The 11,736-nt window shown below is 40.8% G+C and overlaps 1 protein-coding gene across 1 annotated transcript in view; it reads right to left on the reverse strand.

Moving 5' to 3' along the window:
* Positions 1–11,439, reverse strand: part of ANKFN1 (ankyrin repeat and fibronectin type III domain containing 1) — a 114,041-nt gene extending 102,602 nt beyond the window's left edge. The window contains 1 exon segment of the mRNA XM_032129281.1: positions 11,131–11,439. The gene's annotated coding sequence lies outside the window, so the exon portion shown is untranslated.
* Between the last annotated feature and the right edge of the window lie 297 nt (positions 11,440–11,736).

Here is an 11,736-nt window from a genome sequence, read left to right on the forward strand (position 1 = left end):
AGTGACCACATAGAGTTGCTGCATTCTCTAGCACACAGAATCTGACACCTTAGCTTCCTTTGCAGAATTTTTCTATTAGCTATTAGCTATTAACTACCTTAGGTGACATTTCAAAAATACTTTCAGACAGTTATATTATGTGTCTGCTGGTGTCTGGTTTTGCATGTTAATAATCCAGTTCATCCTGTACAAATCTCTGAGTCCAACCTTTAAATCAAGAAATGAAGTGACTCCCAAGAAAAACAGATTTCTAAAAGCCACTATTTTAAAATACTCCTTGTTCAGAAGAACAAGCTCTTATTTTATGAAATGCCTACTGATCTCTCAACACTCAGAGCTGTCTCACACACAGGGAATGTTGCCCCACGTTTGGGGGAAGCCATTATCAGTGGCCATAGTAAGAACTATGAGTAAGAACTTTCAGAAGCTCTCCATTCCTGTTTCAGGTTTAACCAAAGAACAGGAAACCATTAACGATGAATTTCACCTTTAGAATCACGTACAAACTACTCATATTTCATTATGGGAAGGAAATAATTTATCTAATTTACTCTACTCTTCTAACCCTGAGTCTATATTTTTTTTATTGTCTACAAGAATTTCCCTGGTCTTGCCAGACAGACAAGCATAGAAGAAGATTCTGGCAAATCTTTGAACAAAACCAAGGAATATCTCTCTCCAGTTGCCCACATTTACCAAACATGGTGCACATTCTGTGTTGTAGCATTGAACTATTAAAAATTGGCAATGCAAATTGAATAAAAATCATAGGATCATAGAATGGCTTGGGTTTGAAGGGACCTTAAAGCTCCTCTCATTCCATCCCCCTGCCATGGGCAGGAACACCTTTTTCTAGCCCAGATTGTTCAGAGCTCCATCCAAATTGGAACTTTACAAATGAAAAACTTACTATTTTTTTTTTCCCAACTCTACAAGACAGAGAATTATGGGCAGAAACCAGAATTTCTAGAAAGGAGAAAAATTCTGGATTTGAACAGAATTACTCTTATGCTTGCAGTACAGAAATATGAAGGCAATGATAGAGAATGTGTTGAATGCAAAGACTGAATTATGGTCTGTGGAGATCCCTAATGTAATAGATTTTGGATGGGGGAAGGAATATACATTAGAGAGTAGTTTGGGGTTTTTTTCAAAATAAAACAATTTAGTAATACATGGACACATGGCTTGCATTTTTGTTCTGTTTGTTACCATAGTGGTATTGCATTTCAGTTTGGGGGAAATAAAGGTTAATAACTCCAGTTCAAAAGACTATTGTTGGCAAGCTTAAGGACACAAACCAATTATTCTGTCCCCAGTACAGCAGACAGCATGGCACATTTCTACCGTAATTGGAAGTTGGTCAGCTCTAAACCATCTCATTAAAGCAATTATTCTAAGCCTTTAATTGTTTATTTTTATTACTACAGTATCAAGACGCCCATGCTGAAAACTGGGTCTATATCCTCTACAAACAGTTATCAAGACAGAATACTGTCCCTTTCAAGCTTTCAATATAAATAAGACACAGAGGAACCAGCCAGGTGAAGAGATGAAAGTTGTCTGTGGGTTTAGTTGCCAGTGGTGGAGACATGATCAGCAGCTTACCCTGCTTAGTCCCATTCCTGTGTCTCGGCACTTGGGTGTCTTGGGTTTTCTATGTAATTTCGATCTTTAACAACAACAACAACAACAACAACAAAAGTAAAATGAAATATGAGCTACAATTTCAGCTCCATTACTGGGTACTGAAAATTTCAGGATTCTGATGCTAAAGACCACGGCGTTTTTAGCATGACAGAAAGAATTATTATCAGTTTTATAAATGTGGTATGTAATTAAATAAGCTAATTCTCTAAAATATCCCTTGAAAGTTCAACTCAAAGCTCATTGAAATCAGCTAAAAACTTCCATTAAGTTCAGAGACTTTTGCATTATGTTCCCCTTCTGTCCCCCCAAAAAACCCTTTATAACATTAATTTGAAATTCCAAGATAAATCTAAAAACCCTCTTTAAGAAATGTAGAGGTCTAGCTAACATGAAATAAATAATCCAGCCACTTTTAGGGAAGTCTATCAGTGTTGAAGCCTGGGCCTGTAAGGCAAACTTTGTGAGCAGGATAGAAGTCCCAATGAAGTTGGTTGGGCACTTTAAAAGAACTCTGGTACACTACAAATTTTATTGCTCACATGCACAAACTCATCAGTGTCTTGAAGGTAGTCGTCTTTCTAGCTCATTGATTTAAAGCAAGAAAGCAAATCAGCATGCTTATATGTATAAAGAGCTGATTTTGGTGAGGCAGGACCCATGAGTATGTGTTTGCAAGAGAAAGGTCTGAGACACACGGTTTACAGAGAGTTTACACAGTTTACAACTGAACACACTCTATGTCGACAGCTGAAATATGAAGTCTAAAGCATCACCTTTTTCAATAGCAATATTAAGCTCAGCAAAACTTCTCAAAGGAAGAAAAGGTCCCCTGCAACAATGACCACAGTTATTCTCAATGTGCAGTTTCTGTCTAGCACTGAAGCAGTGCATTACTATCATCTTTCTGCTTTCTACAGATTCCTGCAGGGCAGTTAGTTTTTAAATAATTAAAAAATTCACTATTAATCAGCCTAATGGAAAGCATGTCAGAAACTGGACAGAGGTTCATAACAACATAGCAGAGACAGAGAACTAATTAATATCTGTAAATAGTGTTCAGCTGCATGTTATGAAGTTTGTATAAAACCACATACATTTATCCCTCACTTGGCCATCTCACCTGGAAAGGCACCCTGGACTCTGTGACTGGACAACCAGGAAGACTAGAGGGTAACAGGCTAAAATATTTTACTTTTCCCATTACCATCCTCCTATAGCATCTCTCCTGTCTCTGTCCTAATGCTTTCTTTGTCTCTTGAACGATGAATCTAAATCTGATCCTAACTGGCACTATAATCAGGCTATGAAGGCTGACAGAGTTCAGTGTAAATAACACCACTTTCACAGCTTAGCTGTGGCATACTGTGGGTTTAAATTATGAGCCCTATGAACACGACAGCAGATATCAGCTTTTGCCATTCTGTTTCATTCGCTTAAATAGAAAATAGCAAGCAGTTAGTGTTTGACAGGGACAGTAATGAAACGGGATGGGAGTTTTCCAGAGCAATGGTTATCCCTAAACTGCAGACAAGTAGTGACAAAATGAAAGAAATTTCAACTCTTCACACCATTCTTTCCCTCCATCCTGTTTTTCTCTTCCATTACTCAGAATCTGGTATGCTCTCTGAAACTTCTTCTTCTCCTCAGCTTATGGAATTTAAAAATGCCTGTAATGTGTCACGACGTAAAAATACATGCCTCTCTACAAGACATCAAGTCTTGCAATTCTCAGCTTCTTATTATGTGAATGAAATCGAGTTATTTCTCATGTACTGCTGCAAGAAACCATTCCGTAGTTAATATGACCTGTAGTAGTTCAATTAAATTTGGTAGTGCTGAAACTTATCACAGCTGAGGCTCAATCCTGACACCTGTAAACACTCAGCCATTTGCTGTCCTAAGTGCTCAAAAGAGATACAGATAATTGTTACAGTGGGGATTCTGTAACACAATGCATCAGACAATGAGGCCCGTGGGAAAGAAATATATATGGACTGATTCTTGATGGATGTTTCAGAGATGTTTATTTCTCCAGCCGCATGGCCGGGATCTGCCGAGGAACTGAGGCAATCACGGGACCCGAGGGTCCTTGCCCGCGCAGGGGAACACAAACCAACCAATGGGGAATGAGGCTGACCAGGGGCAGGGAAACCCCGTGTCTCGCCCCCAGGGCCCTGCTCCCAGGGCTCCATGGCAGGGGGGAGGAGCCCCAACACTTCACCCGTTTAATTTTAACAAAAGAGATTTAAAACTTAACATTGAGAACAACTGGATAAACATAACAAGAACAGTTTTAAAACAATACAAGCCACCCTCCTGAGTCTTTAAATGTCCAAACAGATTCTGTGGAACATCTTAGGGCTGACAGAAGGGAGACAGAACTCTCCGGGCATGCTTTGTGGGGAAACGGAGGCAGGAGAGGGTTTAATTTCTTCCCTCCCTCTTTTCATCCCCCCCTCGGCATCGGAGAGGAATTGTAGGGAAATGGAATTGTATAGGGAAGCCATGGGGTGAAAAACAGATTAGGAATAAACTGGGGATGGGGTAAACTTAGGAAAGGGTTCATATTGGGTATAGGGTAAAAGGGGAAAGTAGGCTGTGGGTAGGGAAGTTGCTGGGATGGATATTGTTTATAATTTTGTGCATAACGGCTGCCTTTGACGGGAATACCTCCAGGCCCAGTAACATTTGCTGCTTGTAAACCCTTCTTTCCTTGCACTATATCAAATTGTACAACTTCGCCATCTCCTACACTTTGCAGGTAATTTTTAGGGTTATTCCTTTTAATGGCAGTTCTATGGATGAATAAATCTTCCCCTGTATCATCTCGTGTTATAAATCCATAGTTGTTTTTGACATTGCACCATTTCACAGTTCCTGTAATTTTCATTGCTATAACTTCTCCTATCACGTGCTTGCGTGTTCGTTGTGGCTGCTGGTCCCGCGTGGCCGCCGCCTCGCCGACTCCGACGTCTCGCCAGGTCCCCGCGTTGCGGCTGCTCCGCGCTCTCCGAGCGGCGCTGCTCCGGCACGTGTCTGGGCTCTGCGTGGCCCCGCGCTGCCATCGCCACCGGCCCCGTGCCCTGTGAGTGGTTCCGCTCCACAAACTCCACGCTGCTTTGAGTGTGGCCCCGTTCCGGCTCGGCGCTGCGCGGCTTCTCGTGTCACTGTGGAAACCGCCGCTTCTCCCTCCACAGGGCTCTCCGAGCCGTGTGCTCAGAGCAGCCTGCCACGCCGATGCCCGGTTCCTGGCTGCTCGTGGCCCACGGCACCCGCGGCACCTGCGGCATCGCTCCCTCACTCGCGGTCGCGTGGCCGGGGACCCCGAGACAGGGATGGGGTCCGCGATAAGGCGCGTGCTCCCGAGGGGGTTGGGCACATCCAGTGCAGGAACCTCCGCTGGCATGGCTGCAGTCACGCGCTCCTGGGATGGCAGCCACGCAGTCTCGGCCACAGGATTATGGCCATCCTCTGCTCTAGGGGTAATGGGACCATACAAATGCTCCTGAAGAGCTTCAGTGATTACAATTGATCCATGGAGAGCTTCTGTCGCTAGTACATGTTTTGTTTGATCCCTTATCTCATCCCAGATCTCGTACCAAAAACACCCGAGACTAGTTCCAGGAGGATCAATATCGAAAAGTAAGTCTTGAGAAATATATAAGAAATTTTTGAAAAGCCAGTTAAAAAATGTTCTAGATCTCCCGGAACAAATACTTTTTTGTTTTGTTGTTCAAGGATTCCTTTTACTTCTAGATACATTTCTTTCTGTGGTGCAGAGAGCCACATTTCCCACAATTCTTCCATAGTCCAGAGAAAATATCCAAACCGAGGTGAGAAGAGAGACATCTAGAGTGGTTTTTACTCACAAATTTTCTGTCCTTAGGGATTGGGGATCGTTCTGCCCACATTCTCCACCATTTTTTACAGTGGGGATTCTGTAACACGATGTATTGAACAATGAGGCCCGTGGGAAAGAAATATATATGGACCGATTCTTGATGGATGTTTCAGAGATGTTTATTTCTCCAGCCGCATGGCCGGGATCTGCCGAGGAACTGAGGCAATCACGGGACCCGAGGGTCCTTGCCCGCGCAGGGGATCACAAACCAACCAATGGGGAATGAGGCTGACCAGGGGCAGGGAAACCCCGTGTCTCGCCCCCAGGGCCCTGCTCCCAGGGCTCCATGGCAGGGGGGAGGAGCCCCAACAGATAATGACATAGAATGTAATTTATATAAGAACATACCATTATTACAGCATTTGCTTTCAATCCCAAATTGACCACCAAGTTCAGGCAGCATACGTCTAAGTCAATACAACATTGTGCCAGAAAACAGAAGAACACTTTAAATAAACAACATAGAGACATTCAGCTGCCCAGTGATGCCACAGGGTTTCTTTATACACAGTACAGCAATGAAAAGCAATCAGGAGGCATTAGACAATGGAGGCTGCTTCTAAAATAATCAACATTAACTAATTAGATGTGGCATATTTTATACTATGTCAGCCCATTCAGTTTCCTAAAGCCCCTAACAACCATCATCTGCTTGAAATTCCAACTCAAAGTAAAGTGCTATGTTGATTATTTTTAAGTAATAGCTTTCTGGCTCTGTATTAAATAAAAATTGAATGGTTACTTTCTCTTGTGAGCCAAAAGGTATTGTCACACAGAACAGAATCCAATAAAAATGGCCAGTTCTTTTCCATATTCTTTTGCAAGGATCATAGAGCAAATTTTCCATATATAAAATGCCTAATGATATATACATATATATATTTAAGAGGTACAAATGGCTAAATGGGACTTCTAACTCAACACAGACTTCCAAACAAATTTGATAAACTTCATTATAAAAATTTTTGAAATATGGTCATAATTTTAAATATTCTTACATAAACTTCCCCAAGCACTGTAATCATACATTCAGTGAAATATTTCAGACTTCTTTGCTTTTCAAACATGCACTGGCTGCATATGTCAACTTCCACAACATGTTACTTTAGTCATTAAAATGTTGGACTTGAAATTTCTACTTCAAGTGACAATCTGACTGATCTAAAACTTTGTTTGGCTACAAAAAACAGAGTTTCAGTCTGAGTATTTACTCTTCTTTTCCAAAAGAATTTGTTCCTCCCCTGGTGATGCATGATGGCTATTGTATACTCTTGTACTGCCCAAAAGAGAGGCTATAGAATCCAGCCTATACAAGCAGAGATTTATGAAGTGGCAAATATTTGCTTGAGACAATTGCTGACCTCAAAGGAACATCTTCAGGAGCCCAGGCCTGCTGAGTGCTGCCATATGAGTCACAAAAGGATTAGCTTGGAACAAAAGCTGCAGCAACTTTGCATTTAGAAGAAACTCAGAGTCAGGTACATTTTCTCAGCTTGACTCCATGTGAAATTTAAATCTGAAGATCATTAATTTCAATATTGTCAGGATACAAAAGGAAAACGAGACATTAGCCTTAAAAGATTTAGAAAGGAGTGCTTTAGGATCCCTCTGCAGATTTCCATCTTCCCTAGCTCCTCCTCTACTATAAGGCAGGATACAAATGTTGACCTTGGAGCTGTTCTGTGTGCATTTCTGGCATGTTTCTGGGGAAAGCAAGTTTAGACATCAACTTCAAGCTCATCTTGAACTCCTCTAAAATGCACTCCAAACTCTCAAGGTTTACTAGTACAGAACAAACCCAATCTGAATCACACATGAGATGATCCTTAACACTGGCTTCAATATGACACAAGCGGAGGCTACGAAATCAGTGATGGACTTTCTTCTGGTAAAAAAAAAGGAAAACTGACTTGCCTTGCCATAGGAAGAGAACAAAACAAATCCCATGGCTAAAGAATTAATAGAAGCAGGGCATAAGGAAATAATACTGGTTGTCTGTAGGGCTGTCCATTAAAACTCTCTTGATAACATTCAAGAGGAGATATCAAACATTAATCTAAGTCTTCTCATTCATGTTTATGAATTAGAAAAGACTTTAAGATGAGTTTTGTTTATCCAAACTCCTTGCTGAACACTTTCAGATGTCCCACCTACTCTTGCACTTTAGAAAATATATGTGTGCTATTCATTGCCATTACATTTTCAGCACATTGCATTGTTAGTTTTGCATCTTAATTGCTGGGGAATATGTATTTTTCAGTGAAATAAATCTTTGGGCTCTAAAATTTTCTAGTTGTTTATTCAGTACAGTTTATACCACGTCAAATAAGCCTACACATCAATTTAACATAATGGGATCATAGAAAATTTTGTCATAGATTAGTTAGCGATGGCAACACTAGGAATGAAGATGTGAAAGCACTGGATTTAGTGCACCTTAGAAACCAGAATGTTCTTATGGGTCTTTGAAGAGACTGCCCTCTCATCAGCCTGGAACAAGCTAAGATCATTGCTGCAGGGTTTTTACAGCTGCTGTTACCTCTGCCAGTAAGAGCACACTGCTCTTACCTAGTGCTACAGCAAGAACTATGCATGGCTCAGCAATACAACATGACCTAATGGGGGGGAGGGGGGAAGGTGGTAATGAAACACTTGGGGTGACTTGTCCTTTTTCAAACCTTCCATCTATTTAAGCAAGTAGCTGGGCCATTAGTCCCATGGGCTAATTAGCATTTGATCCACATGCATCTCTCTAGCCACAATACAAAGTCTACAAATTAGACAATACCCAGAGTCGGGACTTATGTGACCCAAGTATTAAGACTGTAGCTACAGCCACAGACTGTGTATGGTCACCAGTCCTGGCTTCTTAAATCCCTTAAGGCTCTCTGAGAAAGCAAGACCAGTTCCAGGATGGGAAACACCTGTGTAAGAACCATTCACAATTCCTAGGTTTTCTGACTCTTTCTGGAAAAGATACTGAAAAGCTTTTACAGAAGAGGATGCCCACTGCCCACCTTGATGCAGTAGTGATGTATTTTAGTGAAGGATCAGATGAGTGACAACAGGTTGCAAGGGGCAGTACCACCCCAGACCATTTCCAGGACTAAAAATCCATGAGCCATACGCAACCTAACATATGATCTGCTATGTATCCAGAGGTATCTTAGAGGAGTTAACTTGCTGATCTTTTAATGAGTAAATCAGATTGAACAATTATGTTATAAGCCTTGTTTTTTACTTGGTGTTGAAAAATCATATAGTATATAAAAATGCTGAGATCCAGATATTTGATCTGTGTCTTCTTGCTAAAACCACGAAACTTCGCCAACTCCTTGGCTGCCAGCCACATAAATCACTTTCTCATAACTCTTCCTATAGGTCAGTCATCATACATTTCTTTAATCTTTAAGGCCAACATGCACTTTTTCTCCTGTTTCAGCTGTCTGTATTGATGTCCTGTATGCAAAGCATCAAGAAACTGAAAAAGGTGTTGCTATCAATCTGTTCTCCTTATTCTACATTAGATCTTTGCTTCCTTTTCTAAGATGTAACACTTCTGTAGATCATTAGAATTCTTGTTATCTACTTAGTTTCTGGAAAAAGTGATCCCTTGGTGTTACTTCCTTGTCTTCAGATTTCTGGGTAGGCTTCATTTATGTGTGCAGTGCACTTCAAATGCTGGGATAAAAGCTACAGTGTAACTGCTGCTAATAAAAGGACAAACTTAATAAATGTAAAGTTACTAAAAGGACTCTCAGTGGTTTATTCATACAAAATCTCTAACTGCAGGCCTGGCAAAAGGTCTGACATTTTTGTTCATCTGAATGAAAATTGCAAATAAACTCTACATGAAAATGTTGAACAAGGAGAAACTGCACAACTAGATATCAAATGGGAATGAGGAAAGTAATTAAGAAGATCATTATGCAATGACTTTAAAACTTTGCTAAATGCCCTCCCCCCACCCTAAACCCAGGATTTTCTTTGCATATTGAAAAATGTACATGCCGCATTGTAATTAGGAACTCAAACACTTTACATTAAATATACAGTATTTTAATCCTGTACCTTAGCTAGTATCACTGATTCAGGCAGTAATATTGTTTGAAGTAGGGTATAAAAGGATGGAAATATAATCCCAGACAGAAAAAGGAAACAATTAACTTCAGTGACTCATTATTGCCTTCTTCTTTATTCAGACACAAAACCTAATATTATTCATAGAGGTGCAAACATGGCAATTTTTCTTCATTTAAATTGGAGCTGAGAGACAAATTGTCAGTCCCCACGCACAAGGGAGTATTGTGACTGTTGTCACCTGTGATCCCCCAGGGAGAGCTCAGAGGTTCTGGGTGCTGTACAAGCACAGAGCAAGAGATCTGTAGGTTTGTGTTGAGTGAGGAATAGGAAGACCAATGACTGTTCCTTGTTGACATTGCTGTAGGGAGCCGGTGCGTGACACTTCTGCAGCTGCTCTGCGCATACAGTTACCAGCGACTGTTTTTTCCTGCAGTAATCAAATCACATCTGAAATACAAGAACTAAGTTGCCTGTCATCGTGAATGCATTCACTGCGACACTCTGAGACCCTGTGGGTGTGGAATCAAAGGGAGCCTGCATCCAAATAATCAGCATGCTGCATGATTTGTCAAAATATGAACTTGAATGCCTGAATTTTAATTGTGACCAGAGGAACTTTCTACATCAAATTAGGAAAAACTGAGAGACAAATTCATCCCTCATGCAAGTCCACCACAAAATAAACTATCTTAACGCTGGAATAATTCAGATGTCTCTTTTTAGGTAAAATTACTACAAACTTAGGGAGTTTATGCATTAAGCTTTTCCAACTGAGATTGACAAGAGCTCTAGTAATACATAACACTTTAGGGACAGCAGAACAAGTACTGACATCAATACATACAAAGCTTAAATTTCATTATTTTATAGTATGCTGGATTTCACTGAATCACAGCTACTACTTTATCCATGATGTAGCTATTTTGAGGGAAATAAACATGTCTATTTCTGTTACTTATACACCAGCATACATAAATTCTTATACATAGGCACATATATGTAAAAACACTACATGTACACATCTCCTCTTCCGTACTACAAAGAAAAGCAACTAGATCTATCTACAGAAAAGTTAATTCAGATAAATCCGCAGTGAAAGATCACTACTTTATCTCAGGTTCTGTACACCTTATCATCAACTTCAAAAGCAAATACAGTCCATTTCTACAGTACTTTACACTCCTTCCGAGATCCTCATGACATATAATCTCTTTTTAATGGATGAGGAAGGAAAACAGAGAGGTGAGGTGAGATGTTCGGACTATAAAGGAAGTCAGTAGCATGCTAAGGACTAGAACCCAGTTGTACTAATGTTTCCAGCCCCTGAAATGCTAAACGCAGACACACAATCCCACCGGCAAATCAGGCAAGCATCACACTAGTGCCCCCGCTTCAAGCATACATGCCTACTGGGAAGTGCTGGACACTTCTGGTTGCCAGCCAGTAAACTTTCCCCCTCCTCAGCATGAACTCTGACTGTGTGCCAGTTCACTTACCCATGATTATCATTTTTTCTGTCTGATGAGTGTAGAACAATTGCCCCTCGAGCACGGGTTAGCCAGAGCTGGAAGAGCTGCTTGCCTCCAGCCCAGCTGTCGGAGTCTCCATGCAAGATGCTGTGCAAATGTTGAGTTGAAAGAAAACACGAGTAGGGGGAAAAGAGAGCTCTCTGAGAACCTCCACATGGTTCCTGTTGCTAAGGGAACCACTCCCTTTGTCTGCATAGGTTAAGAATGGCTGCTTCATTTGGAGTCTGTCTCTTAAGTACTGAAAACAGCACAACAATTTCAGAGAGAAAATAGAAAGCCCAGAATATATTGCAACCAAAGAAGTACTGAACCACCTAGGAATTCTTACATTAAAAGCATCTATTAATAGTTGTTTTGGGTGACTCCAAGGACACTGTAGAACTCTGTGCCATCTGATGGGACAATACACCACTGCACACAGTTTTATTTAGTTATTGTAATCAGCCTTTGGGGATGAGGATAGCTGATTACAAAGAGATAGATCAAGAAATCAGGTCCAGTTTACTACAACAAATGGAGAGGGATCAATAGTAACAAAATAAGCATTTAAGAGGTATTCAGGATGGACTATAA

Source organism: Corvus moneduloides, chromosome 19 (genome assembly GCF_009650955.1).
Source record: "Corvus moneduloides isolate bCorMon1 chromosome 19, bCorMon1.pri, whole genome shotgun sequence".
NCBI lineage: Eukaryota > Metazoa > Chordata > Aves > Passeriformes > Corvidae > Corvus > Corvus moneduloides.